General features: G+C 49.2%; 1 protein-coding gene across 1 annotated transcript in view; it reads left to right on the top strand.

The window, feature by feature from the left end:
* Window positions 1-24,998, top strand: part of KCMF1 (potassium channel modulatory factor 1) — a 185,429-nt gene that overhangs the window by 82,388 nt on the left and 78,043 nt on the right. The gene's annotated exons all lie outside the window — the stretch shown is intronic.

Genomic DNA, 24,998 nt, shown 5'->3' with positions numbered 1-24,998 from the left:
GAAATTGCACTTTAAGTGGAGGACAAAACAAGCGCAATAGAACTGCTCGGCTTGGGAAAAAATAAGTTGGTCCACAGGGCCTTCAGAGACGGTAAGGGGGTGGGCGGTGTTCTGTCTCGTACCTGCATGATGTACCAAGGAGCCCATATCACATTTATGTTCATCATGTAAGTAAAGCTGGCCATACACCTAAAGATTTATCGGTCAGATCTGGCTGGTTGGAATGAAAATCTGGTAATGGATGAGAGCAACTGCCAATTGACCATTTGCTTCTAAATGCCGTAAAACTGACAAAAAGGTTGTTCAGACAAATTGGAATCAAATGGATTTAAGCAATTTATCTGACCATTTTTGTCTGTTTCTCTGACGTCCTAGTGGATGCTGGGGACTCCGTCAGGACCATGGGGAATAGCGGCTCCGCAGGAGACAGGGCACAAAATTTAAACGTTTGACCACTAGGTGGTGTGTACTGGCTCCTCCCCCTATGACCCTCCTCCAAGCCTCAGTTAGGTTTTTGTGCCCGTCCGAGCAGGGTGCAATCTAGGTGGCTCTCATAAAGAGCTGCTGAGAGTAAAAGTTTTGATAGTTTTATTATTTTCAGTGAGTCCTGCTTGGCAACAGGCTCACTGCAACGAGGGACCTAGGGGAGAAGAAGTGAACTCACCTGCGTGCAGGATGGATTTGCTTCTTAGGCTACTGGACACTAGCTCCAGAGGGACGATCACAGGTACAGCCTGGATGGGTCACCGGAGCCGCGCCGCCGACCCCCTTGCAGATGCCGAAGTAAGAAGAGGTCCAGAAACCGGCGGCTGAAGGCTTTTCAGTCTTCATGAGGTAGCGCACAGCACTGCAGCTGTGCGCCATTGCGCTCAGGCACACTTCACACCGGCGGTCACTGAGGGTGCAGGGCGCTGGGGGGGGCGCCCTGGGCAGCAATGTTAATACCTTTCTGGCTAAAAAGAATACATCACATATAGTCCATGAGGCTATATGGATGTATTTCACCCCTGCCAGGTCTCAGAAAAACCGGGAGAAGAGCCCGCCGGAATAGGGGGCGGGGCCTATCTCCTCAGCACACAGCGCCATTTTCCTACACAGCTCCGCTGCTAGGAAGGCTCCCAGGCTCTCCCCTGCACTGCACTACAGAAACAGGGTAAAAAACAGAGAGGGGGGGCATTTTTTGGCAATATTATATATATTTAAGCAGCTATAAGGAAACAACACTTATATAAGGTTGTTCCTATATAATTATAGCGCTTTAGTGTGTGCTGGCAAACTCTCCCTCTGTCTCCCCAAAGGGCTAGTGGGGTCCTGTCTTCTATCAGAGCATTCCCTGTGTGTCTGCTGTGTGTCGGTACGTGTGTGTCGACATGTATGAGGACGATGTTGGTGTGGAGGCGGAGCAATTGCCGGTAATGGTGATGTCACCCCCTAGGGAGTAGACACCGGAATGGATGGCTTTGTTTAGGGAATTACGTGATAATGTCAGCACGCTGCAAAAGTCGGTTGACGACATGAGACGACCGGCAAACCAGTTAGTACCTGTACAGGCGTCTCAAACACCGTCAGGGGCTGTAAAACGCCCTTTGCCTCAGTCGGTCGACACAGACCCAGACACGGACACCGAATCTAGTGTCGACGGTGAAGAAACGAACGTATTTTCCAGTAGGGCCACACGTTATATGATCACGGCAATGAAGGAGGCTTTGCATATCTCTGATACTGCAAGTACCACAAAAAGGGGTATTATGTGGGGTCTGAAAAAACTACCTGTAGTTTTTCCTGAATCAGAGGAATTGAATGACGTGTGTGATGAAGCGTGGGTTACCCCTGATAAAAAACTGCTAATTTCAAAGAAGTTATTGGCGTTATACCCTTTCCCGCCAGAGGTTAGGGCGCGCTGGGAAACACCCCCTAGGGTGGACAAGGCGCTCACACGTTTATCCAAACAAGTGGCGTTACCATCTCCTGATACGGCCGCCCTCAAGGATCCAGCTGATAGGAGGCTGGAAAATACTCTAAAAAGTATATACACACATACTGGTGTTATACTGCGACCAGCAATCGCCTCAGCCTGGATGTGCAGTGCTGGGGTGGCTTGGTCGGATTCCCTGACTGAAAATATTGATACCCTGGATAGGGACAGTATTTTATTGACTATAGAGCAATTAAAGGATGCATTCCTTTATATGCGAGATGCACAGAGGGATATCTGCACTCTGGCATCAAGAGTTAAGTGCGATGTCCATATCTGCCAGAAGAAGTCTATGGACACGACAGTGGTCAGGCGATGCGGATTCCAAACGGCATATGGAAGTATTGCCGTATAAAGGGGAGGAATTATTTGGGGTCGGTCTATCGGATTTGGTAGCCACGGCAACAGCCGGGAAGTCCACCTTTTTACCTCAAGTCCCCTCCCAGCAGAAAAAGACGCAGTCTTTTCAGCCGCAGTCCTTTCGTTCCTATAAGAACAAGCGAGCAAAAGGACATTCATATTTGCCCCGAGGCAAAGGAAAGGGTAAGAGACTGCAGCAAGCAGCCCCTTCCCAGGAGCAGAAGTCCTCCCCGGCTTCTGCAAAGGCCTCAGCATGACGCTGGGACCTTACAAGCGGACTCAGGGGCGGTGGGGGGTCGCCTCAAGAATTTCAGCGCACAGTGGGCTCACTCGCAGGTGGACCCCTGGATCCTGCAGGTAGTATCTCAGGGTTACAGGTTGGAATTCGAGAAGTCTCCCCCTCGCCGGTTCCTAAAATCTGCTTTGCCAACGTCTCCCTCAGACAGGGCGACGGTATTGGAAGCCATTCACAAGCTGTATTCTCAGCAGGTGATAACTAAGGTACCCCTTCTACAACAGGGAAAGGGGTATTACTCCACGCTATTTGTGGTACCGAAGCCGGACGGCTCGGTAAGACCTATTCTAAATCTGAAATCTCTGAACCTGTACATACAAAAATTCAAGTTCAAGATGGAGTCACTCAGAGCAGTGATAGCGAATCTGGAAGAAGGGGATTTTATGGTGTCCTTGGACATCAAGGATGCTTACCTTCATGTCCCAATTTGCCCTTCACACCAAGGGTACCTCAGGTTCGTGGTACAAAACTGTCATCAGTTTCAGACGCTGCCGTTTGGATTGTCCACGGCACCCAGGGTCTTTACCAAGGTAATGGCCGAAATGATGATCCTTCTTCGAAGAGAAGGCGTATTAATTATCCCTTACTTGGACGAACTCCTGATAAGGGCAAGATCCAGAGAACAGCTGGAGGTCGGAGTAGCACTAACTCAAGTAGTGCTCCAACAGCACGGGTGGATTCTGAATTTTCCAAAATCCCAACTGATCCCGACGACACGTCTGCTGTTCCTAGGGATGATTCTGGACACTGTTCAGAAAAAGGTATTTCTTCCGGAGGAGAAAGCCAGGGAGTTATCCGAACTCGTCAGGAACCTCCTAAAACCAGGGACAGTGTCTGTGCATCAATGCACAAGAGTCCTGGGAAAAATGGTGGCTTCTTACGAAGCGATTCCATTCGGCAGATTCCATGCACAAATTTTTCAGTGGGATCTGCTAGACAAATGGACCGGATCGCATCTGCAGATGCATCAGCGGATAAAATTGTCGACAAGGACAAGGGTCTCTCTGCTATGGTGGTTGCAGAGTGCTCATCTGTTAGAGGGCCGCAGATTCGGCATACAGAACTGGGTCCTAGTGACCACGGATGCCAGCCTGAGAGGCTGGGGAGCGGTCACACAAGGAAGAAACTTCCAGGGCGTGTGGTCAAGCCTGGAAACGTCTCTTCACATAAATATACTGGAGCTAAGAGCAATCTACAATGCTCTAAGCCTGGCAAAACCTCTGCTTCAGGGTCAGCCGGTGTTGATCCAGTCGGACAACATCACGGCAGTCGCCCACGTGAACAGACAGGGCGGCACAAGAAGCAGGAGGGCAATGGCAGAAGCTGCAAGGATTCTTCGCTGGGCGGAAAATCATGTGATAGCACTGTCAGCAGTGTTCACCACATGATTGTAGTCCATTGGGAAAGACCAATGGTGGACATGATGGCGTCCCGCCTCAACAAAAAACTGGACAGGTATTGCGCCAGGTCAAGAGACCCTCAGGCAATAGCTGTGGACGCTCTGGTAACACCATGGGTGTACCAGTCAGTGTATGTGTTCCCTCCTCTGCCTCTCATACCCAAGGTACTGAGAATTATACGGCAAAGGGGAGTAAGAACGATACTAGTGGCTCCGGACTGGCCAAGAAGGACTTGGTACCCGGAACTTCAGGAGATGCTCACGGAAGATCCGTGGCCTCTACCTCTAAGAAGGGATCTGCTTCAGCAGAGACCGTGTCTATTCCAAGACTTACCGCGGCTGCGTTTGACGGCATGGCGGTTGAACGCCGGATCCTAAGGGAAAAAGGCATTCCGGAAGAGGTCATCCCTACCCTGGTCAAAGCCAGGAAGGAGGTGACTGCACAACATTATCACCGCATTTGGAGAAAATATGTTGCATGGTGTGAGGCCAGGAAGGCCCCGACAGAGGAATTTCAACTGGGTCGATTCCTACATTTCCTGCAAACAGGATTATCTATGGGCCTCAAATTAGGGTCCATTAAGGTTCAAATTTCGGCCCTGTCGATTTTCTTCCAGAAAGAATTGGCTTCAGTTCCTGAAGTCCAGACTTTTGTAAAAGGAGTACTACATATACAGCCCCCGGTTGTGCCCCCAGTGGCACCGTGGGATCTCAATGTAGTTTTGGATTTTCTCAAATCCCATTGGTTTGAGCCACTCAAATCGGTAGATTTGAAATATCTTACATGGAAAGTAACCATGCTACTGGCCCTGGCTTCAGCCAGGAGAGTGTCGGAATTGGCGGCTTTATCGTATAAAAGCCCATATCTGATTTTCCATTCGGACAGGGCAGAATTGAGGACGCGTCCTCATTTTCTGCCTAAGGTGGTATCAGCGTTTCACCTGAACCAGCCTATTGTGGTGCCTGCGGCTACTAGCGATTTGGAGGATGTATCTGGCACTATGTGGCATATATGTATCTGGCACTGTGGGGACGTGTGTATCTGGCACTGTAGGGACGTGTGTATCCGTCACTGTGGAGGCACCCATTTTTTGGCATTTTTATATGTATGTGGCACTGTACTGGGGAATTATATGTATGTGGCACTGTACAACATGACAAAAAACAGGGTTATGACACAAGGTCATACTCCTACAAATGTCATACCGAAAGGTGTGCGCACAAAAATGGGATGTGGCTTTGTGACAACTAGGCCACACCCCCATTTTTCATGATTGTGGCTCTTTTTCCTTGACTACAGATCTTTTCTGGCTATTTGCCTCTGACTGGTTGGCCATCCCTGAGCTAGGGACTACCGATGTTCTCATGTTTGGGAATTTTTTTTTTTTTTTTTTAAATAAAATAATTTTGGATAAGTTTAAATACATGTTCTTCACCTATTTCACTCATAAAAAAAACCCTGACCGTTTCTGAACAGTTTTTGGGGAAAAAAAGTGTCAGTTAAGGGGTGCCCAAGACAATTGAATTGCAGCAGTAGGCACCCAGTAATTATCACGCTTTAACAAACAATTGAATAAACCCCAATGAGTTCATAATAGAGTGGGCCATACCCAGAAAAGAACTATGCTTGGGCAAACCCACTATGGGCCTGATTCTGAGTTTGGAGTAAAGCAAAATAGAGCAAGTAACTGTGCACCTGGGCAAACCTTGTTGCACTGCAGAAGGGGAAGATGTAAAATGTTCAGAGATATTTACATTTGACAGGGAGAATGCTAATCTAAATTGCAGAGTAAAAATAAAGCTGTCCAGCATTTATTGGCTGCATCCAAAAGCAGACAGTATTAAACCTGCATGCAAAAACTTTTCACTTTTTGCATGGCAACATGTTTTGTCCAGGTGTACACAGTTACTTACTGTTTTCTGCATTACTTTCAATTAAGAATTAGGCCCTGTTTGTGGTAGATTATTCTTCTGTGATCACACCTTCTCCAGCAGACTAAGCTGTCTATTGGAAACACTATGAAAAGCCTATTGGAAGTTTAATACTACCTATAGTGGATTTGGTATGCAGTTTCCTTAATTCTGGTGTATATAGGGGCTGTTCAGTTGTTTGTGCTGCACCTTGCTGGACGTCTATATGAATGTTTGTCTGACTGAACAATTCAGTTGTTGCTTAGTTTGGTTGCCCATTAGTATTGATGCACCCATAAGCAACATCCTCAGGAGGCTGCGAGAAGAAATGTGTTTCCTGCGGCTAATGGACATTCGAAGAGAGCAACAATTGAATTGCTCCGTTGGGGGCCAGTTAGTTTAAATGCCCCAAGTAGGAGTGAAAGGATCGGATGCAAGTTCAATTATGTCAGCCGAGATGAAAGCATGGTCAGTCCAAAGTCCTGGTGAGAACCTGTACTGCTTGCATTTTTAAAGCGAGGTCATGGCTGAGCAGGATCTTATCAGTCTTTGAGTAAGAGCTATGAACGATTGGAAAAAAAACCCAAAACAAAGTGTGCTCTTTGTTAGGGTTCCTTGATTCCCCAGATACAGTATAGGTTGTTTGTTTTAACTTTCCTTTTCCTCATTGGATCTTACATTACTCTCCTTTTAATGAACAGTTTTAATATTTAACTCCATTTTTTCATCAGTTTTTTTCTTCCTACTAAAGCAAGTGCTTTGCTTAGCATATTTGTAAAAAATATTTTTCCTTTTCTCCTACGTCCTAGGGGATGCTGGGGACTCCGTAAGGACCATGGGGTATAGACGGGATCCGCAGGAGACATGGGCACACTATAAGACTTTGAATGGGTGTGAACTGGCTCCTCCCTCTATGCCCCTCCTCCAGACCTCAGTTAGACTTTGTGCCCAGGAGTGACTGGACACACACTAGGGGAGCTCTACTGAGTTTCTCTAAAGACTTTATTGTTAGGCTTTTTATTTTCAGGGAGACCTGCTGGCTACAGGCTCCCTGCATCGTGGGACTGAGGGGAGAGAAGTCAGACCTACTTCATCTTAGTTCAAGGGCTCTGCTTCTTAGGCTACTGGACACCATTAGCTCCAGAGGGTTCGATCACTTGGTGCGCCTAGCTGCTTGTTCCCGGAGCCGCGCCGTCACCCCCCTCACAGAAGCCAGAAGAAAGAAGCCGGGTGAGTATGAGAAGAACAGAAGGCGTCAGACGGCAGAAGACTTCAGTAACGGAGGTAAGCGCAGTGGTAGCGCTGCGCTCCATGCTCCCACACACCAATGGCCATTTAACACTGAAATCTAGGCAAAACTATGGAAAACATGCACTCTCAAGATTCTGCTTTTGTGACTTACTTAGTGAAAGCCTATTGTTTTAATTAAAAATCTAAAATAACCCCAATGTATAATAATAATGAATTTGAAGTCTACTGTGTTTGTAAATTTTGTAGGACCGACTGGGCTATGAAATTGTACTTTGTATATGTATTTGACTAATTTCTCTGACGTCCTAGTGGATGCTGGGAACTCCGTAAGGACCATGGGGAATAGACGGGCTCCGCAGGAGACTGGGCACTCTAAAGAAAAGATTAGGTACTATCTGGTGTGCACTGGCTCCTCCCTCTATGCCCCTCCTCCAGACCTCAGTTAGAATCTGTGCCCGGCCAGAGCTGGGTGCTCCTAGTGGGCTCTCCTGAGCTTACTAGTAAAGAAAGTATTTATTAGGTTTTTTATTTTCAGTGAGCTTCTGCTGGCAACAGACTCACTGCTACGTGGGACTAAGGGGAGAGAAGCAAACCTACCTGCTTGCAGCTAGCTTGTGCTTCTTAGGCTACTGGACACCATTAGCTCCAGAGGGTTCGAACACAGGCACCTGTCCTCGATCGTCCGTTCCCGGAGCCGCGCCACCGTCCCCCTCGCAGAGCCAGAAGAACAGAAGCTCGAAGACGACGAAATCGGCGGCAGAAGACTCCTGTCTTCATTTAAGGTAGCGCACAGCACCGCAGCTGTGCACCATTGCTCCCAGCACACTTACATACTCCGGTCACTGTAGGGTGCAGGGCACCGGGATGGGGGGGGGGGGGGGGGGGGGAGGCGCCCTGGGCAGCAATTGAAGTACCTTTTGGCAATAAAAATACATATATACAGTCTGGCACTGTATATATGTAAAACCCCCCGCCATTTTTTTACACAGAAAGCGGGACAGAAGCCCGCCACTGAGGGGGCGGGGCCTTCTTCCTCAGCACACCAGCACCATTTTCTCTTCACAGCTCCGCTGGAAGCAGCTCCCCAGGCTCTCCCCTGCAGTATCCAGGTACAAGAAGGGTAAAAAAGAGAGGGGGGGCACATAAATTTAGGCGCAAATAAAACATATAAGGCAGCTATTGGGTAATCACTTTTCTCTGACGTCCTAGTGGATGCTGGGAACTCCGTAAGGACCATGGGAATAGCGGCTCCGCAGGAGACAGGGCACATCTAAAGAAAGCTTTAGGATCACCTGGTGTGCACTGGCTCCTCCCCCTATGACCCTCCTCCAAGCCTCAGTTAGATTTTCTGTGCCCGACGAGAAGGGTGCACACTAGGGGCTCTCCTGAGCTCTTTGTGAAAGTTTTAGTTTAGGTTTATTATTTTCAGTGAGACCTGCTGGCAACAGGCTCACTGCATCGAGGGACTAAGGGGAGAAGAAGCGAACTCACCTGCGTGCAGAGTGGATTGGGCTTCTTAGGCTACTGGACATTAGCTCCAGAGGGACGATCACAGGTTCAGCCTGGATGGGTCACCGGAGCCGCGCCGCCGGCCCCCTTACAGAGCCAGAAGAGCTAAGAGGTCCGGAAAAATCGGCGGCAGAAGACTTTCCTGTCTTCAGATAAAGGTAGGCGCACAGCACCGCAGCTGTGCGCCATTGCTCTCAGCACACTTCACACTCCGGTCACTGAGGGTGCAGGGCGCTGGGGGGGCAGCGCCCTGAGACGCAATAAATCGTTAGAAAACCTTTTATGGCTAAAATAAATGCATCACATATAACTCCTGGGCTATATGGATGCATTTAACCCCTGCCAAAACATACAAGAAAACGGATGATAGGCTCCGCCCCTTTCTCGGCGTCCTTATCTCCTCAGCACACTGGCGCCATTTTCCCTCACAGCTCAGTTGGAGGGAAGCTCCCTGGCTCTCCCCTGCAGTCACTACACTACAGAAAGGGGTTAAAAAAGAGAGGGGGGCACAAATTAGGCGCAGTATAAACAATACAGCAGCTATAAAGGGGAAAACACTTATATAAGGTTATCCCTGTGTATATATATAGCGCTCTGGTGTGTGCTGGCAAACTCTCCCTCTGTCTCCCCAAAGGGCTAGTGGGGTCCTGTCCTCTATCAGAGCATTCCCTGTGTGTGTGCTGTGTGTCGGTACGTTTGTGTCGACATGTATGAGGAGAAAAATGATGAGGAGACGGAGTAGAGTGTCTGTAATAGTGTTGTCACCCCCTGTGGGGTCGACACCTGAGTGGATGTACTGTGGAAATTGCGTGACAGTGTCAGCTTTGTATAAAAGACAGTGGTTGACATGAGACAGCCGGCTACTCAGCTTGTGCATGTCCAGACGTCTCATATAGGGGCTCTAAAGTGCCCGTTACCTCAGATACAGACGCCGACACGGATACTGACTCCTGTGTCGACGGTGAAGAGACAACCGTGATTTCCAAATAGGGCCACACATTGCATGATTGAGGCAATGAAAAAAGTTTACACTTTTCTGATAATATGAATACCACCAAAAAAAAAGGGGTATTATGTTGGTGAGGAAAAACTTCCTGTAGTTTTCCGCAATCTGAGAAATAAAATGCGTGGGTTTCCCCCCGATAACATTTGATCATTTCTAAAAAGTTATTGGCAGTATACCTTTTCCCGCCAGAGGTTAGGGTGCATTGGGAAACACCCCCTAGGGGGGATAAGGCGCTCACACGCTTGTAAGAACAAGGGCTCTACCCTCTCTTGAGATGGCCGCCCTTAAGGATCCTGCTGATAGAAAGCAGGAGGGTATCCTAAAATGTATTTACACACATACTGGTGTTATACTGCGACCAGCAATCGCCTCAGCCTGGATGTGCAGTGCTGGGTTGGCGTGGTCGGATTCCCTGACTGGAAATATGATATCCTAGATAAGGACAGTATATTATTGCCTATAGAGCAATTAAAAGATGCATTTCTATATATGCATGATGCACAGCGGAATATTTGCCGACTGGCATCAAGTATAAGTGCGTTGTCCAATTATACCAGTAAAGTGGTCAGGTGATGCGGATTCCCAACGGCATTTGGAAGTATTGCCTTAAAAGAGGGGATGTACCCCAGGTCGCCTCTCAAAATAAGACGCCGTATTATCAGGCGCAGGCCTGGTTGGCAAGCGGACAAAAGGGTTCCTCTTTTCTGCTCGTGACAGAGGGAGAGGAAAATGGCTGCAGAGATCAGCCAGTTCCAAGGAACAGAAACTCTTTTCCGCCTCTGCCAAGCCCTCAGTATGACGCTAGGGCTTTACAAGTTCAGGCACGGTGGGGTCCCGTTCTCAATGAATTTCAGTGCGCAGTGGGCTCACTCGCAAGTAGACCCCTGGATCCTTCTGGTAATATTTCAGGGGTACAAATTGGAATTTGAGACGTATCCCCCTCGCCGTTTCCAAAGGTCTGTTTTACCGACGTCTCCCGCTGACAGGGAGGCAGTTTTGGAAACCATTCACAAGCTGTATTCCCAGCAGGTGATAATCAAGGTACCCCTCCTGCAACAGGGAACGGGGTATTATTCCACACTATTGTGGTACCGAAGCCAGACGGCTCGGTGAGACCGATTTTAAAATCTAAAATCTAAAATCTTTGAACACTTGCATACAGAGGTTCAAATTCAAAATTGAGTCACTCAGAGCAGTGATTGCAAACCTGGAAGAAGGGGACTACATGATGTCTCGGGACATCAAAGATGCTTACCTTCATGTCAAAATTTACCCTTCTCACCAAGGGTATTTCAGGTTATGGTACAGAACTGTCACTATCAGTTCGGACGCTGCCGTAGGGATGGTCCACGGCACCCCGGGTCTTTACTGAAGTAATGACCGTAATGATGATATTCCTTCGAAGGAAGGGAATTTTAGTTATCCGTTACTTGGACGATTCCCTGATAAGGGTAAGATCCAGGAAACAGTTGGAGATCGGTGTAGCACTATATCAGGTAGTGTTGCGGCAGCACGATTGGATTCTCAATATTCCAAAATCGCAGCTGGTTCCGACGACTTGTCTTCTGTTCCTAGGGATGATCCTGGACACAGTCCAGAAAGAAGGTGTTTCTCCCGGAGGAGAAAGCCAGGGAGTTATCCGAGCTAGTCAGGAACCTCCTAAAACCGAACCAAGTCTCAGTGCATCAATGCACAAGGGTTCTGGGTAAAAATGGTGGCTTCCTACGAAGCAATCCCATTCGGCAGATTCCACGCAAGACTTTCCAGTGGAACCTACTGGACAAATGGTCCGGGTCGCATCTTCAGATGCTTCAGCGGATAACCCTGTCACCGGGGACAAGGGTATCCCTCCTGTGGTGGTTGCAGAGTGCTCATCTTCTAGAGGGCCGCAGATTCGGCATTCGGGACTGGGTCCTGGTGGCCACGGATGCCAGCCTGCGAGGCTGGGGAGCAGTCACACAGGGAAGGAATTTCCAGGGCTTATGGTCAAGCCTGGAGACATCTCTTCATATAAACATTCTGGAACTAAGGGCCATTTACAATGCCCTAAGTCAAGCGAAACCCCTGCTTCAGGGTCAGGCGGTATTGATCCAATCGGACAACATCACGTCAGTCGCCCACGTAAACAGACAGGGCGGCACGGGAAGCAGGGGGGCAATGGCAGAAGCTGCAAGGATTCTTCGCTGGGCGGAGAATCATGTGATAGCACTGTCAGCAGTGTTCATTCCGGGAGTGGACAACTGGGAAGCAGACTTCCTCAGCAGACACGACCTTCACCCGGGAGAGTGGGGACTTCACCCAGAAGTCTTCCACCTGATTGTAAACCGTTGGGAAAAACCAAAGGTGGACATAATGGCGTCCCGTCTAAACAAAAAACTAGACAGATATTGCGCCAGGTCAGGGGACCCTCAGGCAATAGCGGTGGACGCTCTGGTAACACCGTGGGTGTACCAGTCTGTGTATGTGTTCCCTCCTCTGCCTCTCATACCAAAAGTACTGAGAATCATAAGAAGGAGAGGAGTAAGAACTATACTCGTGGTTCCGGATTGGCCAAGAAGGACTTGGTATCCGGAACTTCAAGGGATGCTCACGGACGAACCGTGGCCTCTACCTCTAAGAAAGGACCTGCTCCAGCAGGGGCCTTGTCTGTTCCAAGACTTACCGCGGCTGCGTTTGACGGCTTGGCGGTTGAACGCCGGATCCTGAAGGAAAAAGGCATTCCAGATGAAGTCATCCCTACCCTGGTCAAGGCCAGGAAGGACGTAACCGCAAAACATTATCACCGCATTGGCGAAAATATGTTGCGTGGTGGGAGGCCAAGAAGGCCCTACAGAGGAATTTCAACTGGGTCGTTTCCTCCATTTCCTGCAAACAGGACTGTCTATGGGCCTAAAATTAGGGTCCATTAAGGTTCAAATTTCGGCCCTGTCGATTTTCTTCCAAAAGGAACTGGCTTCAGTGCCTAAAGTCAGACATTTGTAAAAGGGGTACTGCATATACAGCCTCCTTTTGTGCCTCCAGTGGCACCTTGGGATCTCAATGTTGTGTTGAGTTTCCTAAAGTCACATTGGTTTGAACCACTCACCACTGTGGACTTAAAATATCTCACATGGAAGGTGACGATGCTGTTAGCCCTGGCTTCAGCCAGGCGTGTGTCAGAACTGGCGGCTTTATCATATAAAAGCCCTTATTTAATATTTCATTCTGACAGGGCAGAATTGAGGACTTGTCCTCAATTTCTACCTAAGGTGGTTTCTGCATTTCACATGAAGCAACCTATTGTGGTACCTGCGGCTACTAAGGACTTGGAGGATTCCAAGTTGCTTGACGTGGTCAGGGCCCTGAAAATATATGTTTCCAGGACGGCTGGAGTCAGAAAATCTGACTCGCTGTTTATCCTGTATGCACCCAACAAACTGGGTGCTCCTGCTTCTAAGCAGACGATTGCTCGTTGGATTTGTAGTACAATTCAGCTTGCACATTCTGTGGCAGGCCTGCCACAGCCAAAAATCTGTAAATGCCCACTCCACAAGGAAGGTGGGCTCATCTTGGGCAGCTGCCCGAGGGGTCTCGGCTTTACAACTTTGCCGAGCAGTTACTTGGTCAGGAGCAAATACGTTTGTAAACTTCTACAAATTTGTTACCCTGGCTGAGGAGGACCTGGAGTTCTCTCATTCGGTGCTGCAGAGTCATCCGCACTCTCCCGCCCGTTTGGGAGCTTTGGTATAATCCCCATGGTCCTTACGGAGTTCCCAGCATCCACTAGGACGTCAGAGAAAATAAGAATTTACTTACCGGTAATTCTATTTCTCATAGTCCGTAGTGGATGCTGGGCGCCCATCCCAAGTGCGGATTGTCTGCAATACTGGTACATAATTATTGTTACCAAAAAATTTGGGTTATTGTTGTAGTGAGCCATCTTTTATAGAGGCTTCTCTATTATCATGCTGTTAACTGGGTTCAGATCACAAGTTGTACAGTGTGATTGGTGTGGCTGGTATGAGTCTTACCCGGGATTCAAAATCCTTCCTTATTGTGTACGCTCGTCCGGGCACAGTATCCTAACTGAGGCTTGGAGGAGGGTCATAGGGGGAGGAGCCAGTGCACACCAGGTGATCCTAAAGCTTTCTTTAGATGTGCCCTGTCTCCTGCGGAGCCGCTATTCCCCATGGTCCTTACGGAGTTCCCAGCATCCACTACGGACTACGAGAAATAGAATTATCGGTAAGTAAATTCTTATTATTATAAGTGAAAATCCCTGTGTTATATAGCGCTGTGGTGTGTGCTGGCATACTCTCTCTCTCTGTCTCCCCAAAGGACTTTGTGGGGTCCTGTCCTCAGTCTGAGCATTCCCTGTCTGTGTGCGGTGTCGGTACGGCTGTGTTGACATGTTTGATGAGGAGGGTTACGTGGAGGCGGAGCAAGGGCAGATAAGTGTGGTGTCGGGGCCGACACCTGATTGGATGGATATGTGGAAGGTCTTAAACGACAATGTAAGCTCCTTACATAAAAGGTTTGATGACGCTGCAGCCTTGGGACAGCCGGGGTCTCAGCCCGCGCCTGCCCAGGCGACTCAGAAACCGTCAGGGGCTCATAAACGCCCTCTATCTCAGATGGTTGACACAGATGTCGACACGGACGCCCTAAAGGAGCCTGCGGATAGAAAGCAGGAAGCTATCCTGAAGTCAGTGTATACACACTCTGGTACTCTACTGAGACCTGCTATTGCTTCAGCCTGGATGTGTAGTGCTGTAACAGCATGGACAGATACTCTGTCAGACGACATAGATTCCCTCGACAGGGATACTGTTTTGCTAACCCTGGGCCATATAAAAGACGTCGTCTTATATATGCGGGATGCTCAGAGGGACATTTGCCTGCTGGGCTCTAGAATTAATGCTATGTCCATTTCTGCCAGGAGGGTCTTATGGACTCGGCAATGGACAGGAGATGCTGATTCTAAAAAACACATGGGGGTTTTGCCTTATAAGGGTGAGGAATTGTTTGGGGACGGTCTGTCGGACCTCGTGTCCACAGCGACAGCTGGAAAGTCGACTTTCTTGCCTCAGGTTTCCTCACAGCCTAAGAAAGCACCGTATTATCAAATGCAGTCCTTTCGTTCTCAGAAAGGCAAGAGGGTCAGGGGCGCATCCTTTCTTGCCAGAGGCAGGGGTAGAGGTAAGAAGCTGCACCATGCAGCCAGTTCCCAGGAACAAAAGTCCTCCCCTGCTTCTACTAAGTCCACCACATGACGTTGGGGCTCCACAGGCGGAGCCAGGTGCGGTGGGGGCGCGTCTCCGAAACTTCAGCAACCAGTGGGTTCGCTCACAGGTGGATCTCTGGGCTGTACAAATTGTATCTCAGGGATACAAGCTGGAATTCGAAGCGACTCCCCCCCGCTGTTACCTCAAATCAGCCTTGCCAGCTTCCCCCATGGAAAGGGAGGTTGTACTGGCGGCAATTCACAAGCTGTACCTCCAGCAAGTGATTATCGGGGTCCCCCTCCTTCAACAGGGAAGGGGTTACTATTCCACAATGTTTGTGGTACCGAAACCGCACGGTTCGGTGAGACCCATTCTGAATTTAAAATCCTTGAACACTTATATTTCTCTATCGTCCTAGTGGATGCTGGGGTTCCTGAAAGGACCATGGGGAATAGCGGCTCCGCAGGAGACAGGGCACAAAAGTAAAGCTTTTCCGATCAGGTGGTGTGCACTGGCTCCTCCCCCTATGACCCTCCTCCAGACTCCAGTTAGATTTTTGTGCCCGGCCGAGAAGGGTGCAATTCTAGGTGGCTCTCCTAAAGAGCTGCTTAGAGAAAGTTTAGCTTAGGTTTTTTATTTTACAGTGAGTCCTGCTGGCAACAGGATCACTGCAACGAGGGACTGAGGGGAGAAGAAGTGAACTCACCTGCGTGCAGGATGGATTGGCTTCTTGGCTACTGGACATCAGCTCCAGAGGGACGATAACAGGTACAGCCTGGATGGTCACCGGAGCCGCGCCGCCGGCCCCCTTGCAGATGCTGAAGTTAGAAGAGGTCCAGAATCGGCGGCTGAAGACTCTGACAGTCTTCTAAAGGTAGCGCACAGCACTGCAGCTGTGCGCCATTTTCCTCTCAGCACACTTCACACGCTGTCACTGAGGGTGCAGGGCGCTGGGGGGGGGCGCCCTGGGAGGCAAATGTAAACCTATATACTGGCTACAAATACCTCACATATAGCCCCCAGAGGCTATATGGAGATATTTAACCCCTGCCAAACTTCACTAAAGAGCGGGAGACGAGCCCGCCGGAAAAGGGGCGGGGCCTATCTCCTCAGCACACAGCGCCATTTTTTCTCTCACAGAAAGGCTGGAGAGAAGGCTCCCAGGCTCTCCCCTGCACTGCACTACAGAAACAGGGTTTAAACAGAGAGGGGGGCACTAATTGGCGATATAAATATATATATAAAGATGCTATTAGGGAGAAACACTTATATAAGGTTGTCCCTATGTAATTATAGCGTTTTTTGGTGTGTGCTGGCAAACTCTCCCTCTGTCTCTCCAAAGGGCTAGTGGGGTCCTGTCCTCTGTCAGAGCATTCCAGGTGTGTGTGCTGTGTGTCGGTACGTGTGTGTCGACATGTATGAGGACGATGTTGGAGGAGGCGGAGAAATTGCCTGTAATGGTGATGTCACTCTCTAGGGAGTCGACACCGGAATGGATGGCTTATTTAGGGAATTACGTGAGAATGTCAACACGCTGCAAGGTCGGTTGACGACATGAGACGGCCGACAAACAATTAGTTCCGGTCCAGGCGTCTCAGAAACACCGTCAGGGGTTTTTAAAAAAACGCCCAATTACCTCAGTCGGTCGACACAGACACAGACACGGACACTGAATCCAGTGTCGACGGTGAATAAACAAACGTATTCCTCATTAGGGCCACACGTTAAGGGCAATGAAGGAGGTGTTACATATTTCTGATACTACAAGTACCACAAAAAAGGGTATTATGTGGGAGTGAAAAAACTACCTGTAGTTTTTCCTGAATCAGATAAAATAAAATGAAGTGTGTGATGATGCGTGGGTTTACCCCGATAGCAAATATTGGCGTTATACCCTTTCCCGCCAGAAGTTAGGGCGCGTTGGGAAACACCCCTTAGGGTGGATAAGGCGCTCACACGCTTATCAAGTGGCGTTACCGTCTCCAGATACGGCCGCCCTCAAGGAGCCAGCTGATAGGCAGCTGGAAAAATATCCTAAAAAGTATATACACACATACGGTGGTTATACTGCGACCAGCGATCGCCATCAGCCTGGAGATGCAGTGCTGGGTTGGCTTGGTCGAATTCCCTGACTAAAAATATTTTATTGATATAGAGCATTTAATAGGATGCATTCTATATATATGTATGCGAGATGCACAGAGGGATATTTGCACTCTGGCATCAAGATAAGTGCGTTGTCCATATCTCCCAGAAGATGTCATGGACACGACAGTGGTCAGGTGATACAGATCCCATACGGCACATGGAAGTATTGCCGTATAAAGGGAAGGAGTTATTTGGGGTCGGTCCATCGGACCTGGGGGCCACGGCTACAGCTGGGAAATCCAACCTTTTTACCCCAAGTTACATCTCAGCAGAAAAAGACACTGTCTTTTCAGCCTCAATCCTTCCGTTTCCCATGTGGGCAAGCGGGCAAAAGGCCAGTCATATCTGCCCAGACATAGAGGAAAGGGAAGTAGACTGCAGCAGGCAGCCCCTTCCCAGGAAAAGAAGCCCTCCACCGCGTCTGCCAAGTCCTCAGCGTGACGCTGGGGCCGTGCAAGCGGACTCAGGTGAGGTGGGGGGGTAGTCTCAAGAGTCTCAGCGCGCAGTGGGATCACTCGCAAGTTGACCCCTAGATCGTACAAGTATTATCCCAGGGGTACAGATTGGAGAGTCGAGACATTTTTTCCTCGCAGGTTCCTGAAGCCTGCTTTACCAACGGCTCCCTCCGACAGGGAGGCAGTATTGGGAAAAAATTCACAAGCTGTATTTCCAGCAGGTGATAATCAAAGTACCCCTCCTACAACAAGGAAAAGGGTATTAGTCTTCCACACTATATTGTGGTACTGAAGCCAGACGGCTTGGTGAGACATAGTCTAAATCTGAAATCTTTGAACACTTACATAAAAAGGTTCAAATCAAGATGGAGTCACTCAGAGCAGTGATAGAGAACCGGAAAAAAGGGGACTATATGGTGTCCCTGGACATCACGGATTACCTCCATGTCCAAATTTGCCCTTCTCAACAAGGGTACCTCTGGTTCGTGATACAGAACTGTCAATATCAGTTTCAGACGCTGCCGTTGAATTATCCACGGCACCCCGGGCCTTTACCAAGGTAATGGCCGAAAAGATGATTCTTAAAAGAAGAAAGGCATCTTAATTATCCCTTACTTGGACGATATCCTGAAAGGGGCAAGTTTCCAGAGAACAGTTGGAGGTCGGAAAAGAACTATCTAAAGTAGTTCTACGACAGCACGAGTGGATTCTAAATATTCCAAAAATCGCAGCTGTTTTCCGATGATACGTCTGCTGTTCCTAGGAATGATTCTGGGTATAGTCCAGAAAGAGGTATTTCTCCTGGAGGGGAAAGCCAGGGAGTTATCCGACCTAGTCAGAAACCTCCTAAAACCAGGCCAAGTATCGGTGCTTCAATGCACAGGAGTCCTGGGAAAAATGGTGGCTTCTTACGAAGCGATTCCATTCGGCAGATCTCACGCAAAAACTTTTCAGGGGGATTTGCGGGACGAATGGTCCGGATCGCATCTTCAGATGCATCAGCGGATAACCCTGTCTCCAAGGACAAGGGTGTCTCTTCTGTGGGGGCTGCAGAGTGCTCATCTTCTAGAGGGCAGCACATTCAGCATTCAGGACTGTGTTCTGGTGACCACGGATGCCAGCCTGAGAGGCTGGGGAACAGTCACACAGGGAAGAAATTTCCAAGGAAGTGTGGTCAAGTCTGGAGATTTCTCTCCACATGAATATACTGGAGCTAAGGGCAATTTACGATGCTCTGAGCCTAGGAAGACCTCTGCTTCAAAGTCAACCGGTGCTGATCCAGTAGGACATCATCATGGCAGTCGCCCAAGTAAACAGACGGGGCGGCACAAGAAGCAGGAGGGCAATGACAGCAAGGATTCTTCGCTGGGCGAAAAATCATGTGATAACACTGTCAGCAGTGTTCATTCCGGGAGTGGACAACTAGGAAGATTTCCTCAGCATGAATGAATTCCACCCGGAAAAGTGGGAACTTCATCTGGAAGTTTCCACATGTTTGTAAACCGTTGGGAAAGACCAAAGGTGGTTATGATGGCGTCCCACATGAAGCGCCAGGTCTAGAGACCCTCAGGCAATAGCTGGGACGCTCTGGTAACACCGTGGGTGTACCAGTCGGTGTATGTGTTCCCTCCTCTGCCTTTCATACCCAGTGTAGGGAGAATGATAGGAAGGAGAGGAGTAAGAACTATACTCGTGGCTCCGGTTTGGCCAAGAAGAACTTGGTACCCGGAACTTCAAGAGATACTAGAAAGGATCTTGATTCAGCAAGAATCATGTCTGTTCCATGACTTACCGCAGCCGCGTTGACGGGTGAACGCCGGATCCTAAGGGAAAAAGGCATTCCGGAAGAGGTCATCCCTACCCTGGTCAGAGCCAGGAAGGAGGTGACCGCACAACATTATCACTGCTTAGGTGAAAATGTGTTCCATGGTGTGAGGCCAGGAAGGCTCCACGGAAGAATTTCAACTAGGTTAATTCCTACATTTCCTGCAAACAGGAGTGTATATGGGTCTCAAATTGGGGTCCATTAAGGTTCAAATTTCGACCGGTCGATTTTCTTCCAGAAAGAAATTGGCTTCAGTTCCTGAAGTCCAGAAGTTGTTAAGGGAGTACTGCATATACAACCCCCTTTTGATGTCTCCAGTGGCACTGGGCGATCTCAACGTAGTTTGGGATTCCTAAAATCACATTGGTTTAAACAACTCAAATCTGTGGATTTGATATATCTCACATGGAAAGCGACCATGCTGTTGGTCCTGGCCTCGGCCAGGCGAGTGTCAGAATTGGCGGCTTTATCTCACAAAGCCATATCTGATTGTCCATTCGGACAGAGCAAAGCTGTGGACTCGTCCCCAGTTTCTCCCTAAGGTGGTGTCAGCGTTTCACCTGAACCAGCTTATTGTGGTACCTGCGGCTACTAGGGACTTGGAGGACTCCAAGTTGCTAGACGTTGTCAGGGCCCTGAAAATATATGTTTCCAGGACGGCTGGAGTCAGAAAATCTGACTCGCTGTTTATCCTGTATGCACCCAACAAGCTGGGTGCTCCTGCTTCTAAGCAGACTATTGCTCGTTGGATTTGTAGTACAATTCAGCTTGCACATTCTGTGGCAGGCTTGCCACAGCAAAAAAATATGTAAATGCCCATTCCACAAGGAAGGTGGGCTCATCTTGGGCGGCTGCCCGAGGGGTCTCGGCATTACAACTCTGCCGAGCAGCTACGTGGTCGGGGGAGAACACGTTTGTAAAATTCTACAAATTTGATACCCTGGCAAAAAGAGGACCTGGAGTTCTCTCATTCGGTGCTGCAGAGTCATCCGCACTCTCCCGCCCGTTTGGGAGCTTTGGTATAATCCCCATGGTCCTTTCAGGAACCCCAGCATCCACTAGGACGATAGAGAAAATAAGAATTTACTTACCGATAATTCTATTTCTCGGAGTCCGTAGTGGATGCTGGGCGCCCATCCCAAGTGCGGATTATTCTGCAATACTTGTACATAGTTATTGTTACAAAAATCGGGTTATTGTTGTAGGAAGCCGTCTTTCAGAGGCTCCTTTTGTTATCATACTGTTAACTGGGTTTAGATCACAAGTTGTACGGTGTGATTGGTGTGGCTGGTATGAGTCTTACCCGGGATTCAAAATTTCTCCCTTATTGTGTACGCTCGTCCGGGCACAGTACCTAACTGGAGTCTGGAGGAGGGTCATAGGGGGAGGAGCCAGTGCACACCACCTGATCGGAAAAGCTTTACTTTTGTGCCCTGTCTCCTGCGGAGCCGCTATTCCCCATGGTCCTTTCAGGAACCCCAGCATCCACTACGGACTCCGAGAAATAGAATTATCGGTAAGTAAATTCTTATTAAAGAAATTCTAGTTCAAAATGGAATCGCTCAGAGCGGTTATTGCAAGCCTGGAAGAGGGGGATTTTATGGTATCGCTGGACATCAAGGATGCTTACTTGCATGTCCCCATTTACCCACTTCACCAGGAGTACCTCAGGTTTGTGGTACAGGACTGTCATTACCAGTTCCAGACGTTGCCGTTTGGCCTGTCCACGGCACCGAGGATATTTACCAACGTAATGGCCGAAATGATGATACTCCTTCGGAAGAAGGGAGTTATAGTTATCCCGTACTTGGACGATCTCCTCATAAAGGCGAGGTCCAGAGAGCAGTTGTTGATCAGCGTAGCACTCTCTCAGGAAGTGTTGCAACAGCACGGCTGGATTCTGAATGTTCCAAAGTCGCAGCTGATTCCTACGACGCGTCTGCTTTTCCTGGGCATGATTCTGGACACAGAACAGAAGAAGGTGTTTCTCCCGGTGGAGAAGGCCCAGGAATTAGCATCTCTGGTCAGGGACCTCCTGAAACCAAAACAGGTATCGGTGCATCACTGCACGCGAGTCTTGGGAAAGATGGTGGCTTCATACGAAGCCATTCCCTTCGGCAGGTTCCATGCAAGGATCTTTCAGTGGGATCTGTTGGATAAGTGGTCCGGATCGCATCTTCAGATGCATCGGCTGATCACCCTGTCCCCAAGGGCCATGGTGTCTCTTCTGTGGTGGCTGCAGAGTGCTCACCTTCTCGAGGGCCGCAGGTTCGGCATACAGGACTGGGTCCTGGTGACCACGGATGCAAGCCTCCGAGGATGGGGGGCAGTCACTCAGGGAAGAAACTTCCAAGGGCTGTGGTCAAGTCTGGAGACATCTCTACACATAAATATACTGGAACTAAGGGCCATTTACAACGCCCTGAGTCAAGCAGAGCCCCTGCTTCGAAACCGGCCTGTGCTGATTCAGTCAGACAACATCACGGCGGTCGCCCATGTAAACCGCCAGGGCGGCACAAGAAGCAGGATGGCAATGGCGGAAGCCACAAAGATTCTTCGGTGGGCGGAGAATCACGTGCAAGCACTGTCAGCAGTGTTCATTCCGGGAGTGGACAACTGGGAAGCAGACTTCCTCAGCAGACACGACCTCCACCCAGGAGAGTGGGGACTTCATCAAGAAGTCTTCACACAGATTGCAAAGCGATGGGAACTGCCACAGGTGGACATGATGGCGTCCCGCCTCAACAAAAAGCTAAAATGATATTGCGCCAGGTCAAGGGACCCTCAGGCGATAGCTGTGGACGCCCTAGTGACACCGTGGGTGTACCAGTCGGTATATGTGTTTCCTCCTCTTCCTCTCATACCCAAGGTACTGAGAATAGTAAGAAAGAGAGAAATAAGAACAATACTCATTGTTCCGGATTGGCCAAGAAGGACTTGGTACCCGGAACTGCAAGAAATGCGCACAGAGGACCCATGGCCTCTGCCTCTCAGACAGGACCTGCTGCAACAAGGGCCCGGTCTGTTCCAAGACTTACCGCGGCTGCGTTTGACGGCATGGCGGTTTAACGCCGGATCCTAGCGGAAAAAGGCATTCCGGATTAAGTTATTCCTACGCTGATAAAGGCTAGGAAGGACGTGACAGCAAAGCATTATCACCGTATATGGTGAAAATATGTTGCTTGGTGTGAGGCCAGGACGGCCCCTACAGAGGAATTCCAGCTGGGTCGATTCCTGCACTTCCTACAGTCAGGGGTGACTATGGGCCTAAAATTGGGGTCCATAAAGGTCCAGATTTCGGCCCTATCCATTTTCTTTCAAAAAGAACTGGCTTCACTGCCTGAGGTTCAGACGTTTGTTAAGGGAGTGCTGCATATTCAGCCCCCTTTTGTGCCACCAGTGGCATCCTGGGATCTTAACGTTGTGTTGGATTTCCTGAAATCCCACTGGTTTGAGCCACTTTAGACCGTGGAACTAAAGTATCTCACGTGGAAAGTGGTCATGCTGTTGGCCTTAGCATCGGCTAGGCGTGTGTCGGAATTGGCGGCTTTGTCATGTAAAAGCCCATATCTGATCTTCCATATGGACAGGGCAGAATTGAGGACTCGTCCCCAATTTCTCCCAAAGGTGGTATCATCGTTTCATTTGAACCAACCTATTGTGGTGCCTGCGGCTACTCGGGACTTGGAGGACTCCAAGTTGCTGGACGTAGTCAGGGCTTTGAAAATATGTTTCCAGAACGGCTGGAGTCAGGAAGACTGACTCGCTGTTTATCCTGCATGCACCCAACAAGCTGGGTGCTCCTGCTTCAAAGCAAACTATTGCTCGCTGGATCTGTAGCACGATTCAGCTGGCTCATTCTGCGGCTGGATTGCCGCATCCAAAATCAGTAAAAGCCCATTCCACAAGGAAGGTGGGCTCTTCTTGGGCGGCTGCCCGAGGGGTCTCTGCTTTACAGCTTTGCCGAGCGGCTACTTGGTCGGGTTCAAACACCTTTGCAAAGTTCTACAAGTTTGATACCCTTGCTGAGGAGGACCTTGAGTTTGCTCATTCGGTGCTGCAGAGTCATCCGCACTCTCCCGCCCGTTTGGGAGCTTTGGTATAATCCCCGTGGTCCTTACGGAGTTCCCAGCATCCACTATGACGTCAGAGAAAATAAGAATTTACTCACCGGTAATTCTATTTCTCGTAGTCCGTAGTGGATGCTGGGCGCCCGTCCCAAGTGCGGACTCTCTGCAATACATGTATATAGTTATTGCTTAACTAAAGGGTTATTGTTATGAGCCATCAGTTACTGAGGCTCAGTTGTTGTTCATACTGTTAACTGGGTATGGTTATCACAAGTTGTACAGTGTGATTGGTGTGACTGGTATGAGTCTTACCCTGTGTTCCAAATCCTTTCCTTGTTGTGTCAGCTCTTCCGGGCACAGTTTCCTTAACGGAGGTCTGGAGGAGGGGCATAGAGGGAGGAGCCAGTGCACACCAGATAGTACCTAATCTTTCTTTTAGAGTGCCCAGTCTCCTGCGGAGCCCGTCTATTCCCCATGGTCCTTACAGAGTTCCCAGCATCCACTACGGACTATGAGAAATAGAATTACCGGTGAGTAAATTTTTATTTACTGTGATATAAAAATATTCAGCTTGCTGTTACTGTCTGCAGGCGGGGGTGTGCTGTCCTCATCTCACTCTGGGTCTCCATCTCTCACACACAGGGTGACAGGCTGGTTATTGTACTTGTCCGTGAGTGTGTGTGGGTGAGTGTTGTTTACTGTCAATATGGTTAAACACACATTATGTAAAGTTTGTCACACCAGATTCATCCCTTTGTAAAATTCATTTCTCTAACGTCCTAAGTGGATGCTGGGGACTCCGTAAGGACCATGGGGAATAGCGGCTCCGCAGGAGACTGGGCACATCTAAAGAAAGCTTTAGGACTAACTGGTGTGCACTGGCTCCTCCCCCTATGACCCTCCTCCAAGCCTCCGTTAGATTTCTGTGCCCGACGAGAAGGGTGCACACTAGGGGCTCTCCTGAGCTTCTTAGTGAAAGTTTTAGTTTAGGTTTGTTATTTTCAGTGAGACCTGCTGGCAACAGGCTCACTGCATCGAGGGACTAAGGGGAGAAGAAGCGAACTCACCTGAGTGCAGAGTGGATTGGGCTTCTTGGCTACTGGACATTAGCTCCAGAGGGACGATCACAGGCCCAGCCTGGATGGGTCCCGGAGCCGCGCCGCCGGCCCCCTTACAGAGCCAGAAGAGCGAAGAGGTCCGGAAAAATCAGCGGCAGAAGACGTTCCTGTCTTCAATAAGGTAGCGCACAGCACTGCAGCTGTGCGCCATTGCTCTCAGCACACTTCATACTCCGGTCACTGAGGGTGCAAGGCGCTGGGGGGGGCGCCCTGAGACGCAATAAAACATGATAAAAATACCTTACATGGCAAAAAATACATCACATATAGCTCCTGGGCTATATGGATGCATTTAACCCCTGCCAGAATATACAGAAAAACGGGAGATAAGGCGCCGAAAAGGGGGCGGAGCCTATCTCCTCAGCACACTGGCGCCATTTTCCCTCACAGCTCAGTTGGAGGGAAGCTCCCTGGCTCTTCCCTGCAGTCACTACACTACAGAAAGGGTTAAAAAAAAGAGAGGGGGGCACTA

Source organism: Pseudophryne corroboree, chromosome 1, assembly GCF_028390025.1.
Source record: "Pseudophryne corroboree isolate aPseCor3 chromosome 1, aPseCor3.hap2, whole genome shotgun sequence".
In the NCBI taxonomy this organism is placed as follows: Eukaryota; Metazoa; Chordata; class Amphibia; order Anura; family Myobatrachidae; genus Pseudophryne; species Pseudophryne corroboree.
Note: the sequence above shows the minus strand (reverse complement) of the source record. Positions and strands in the feature narration are given on the sequence as shown.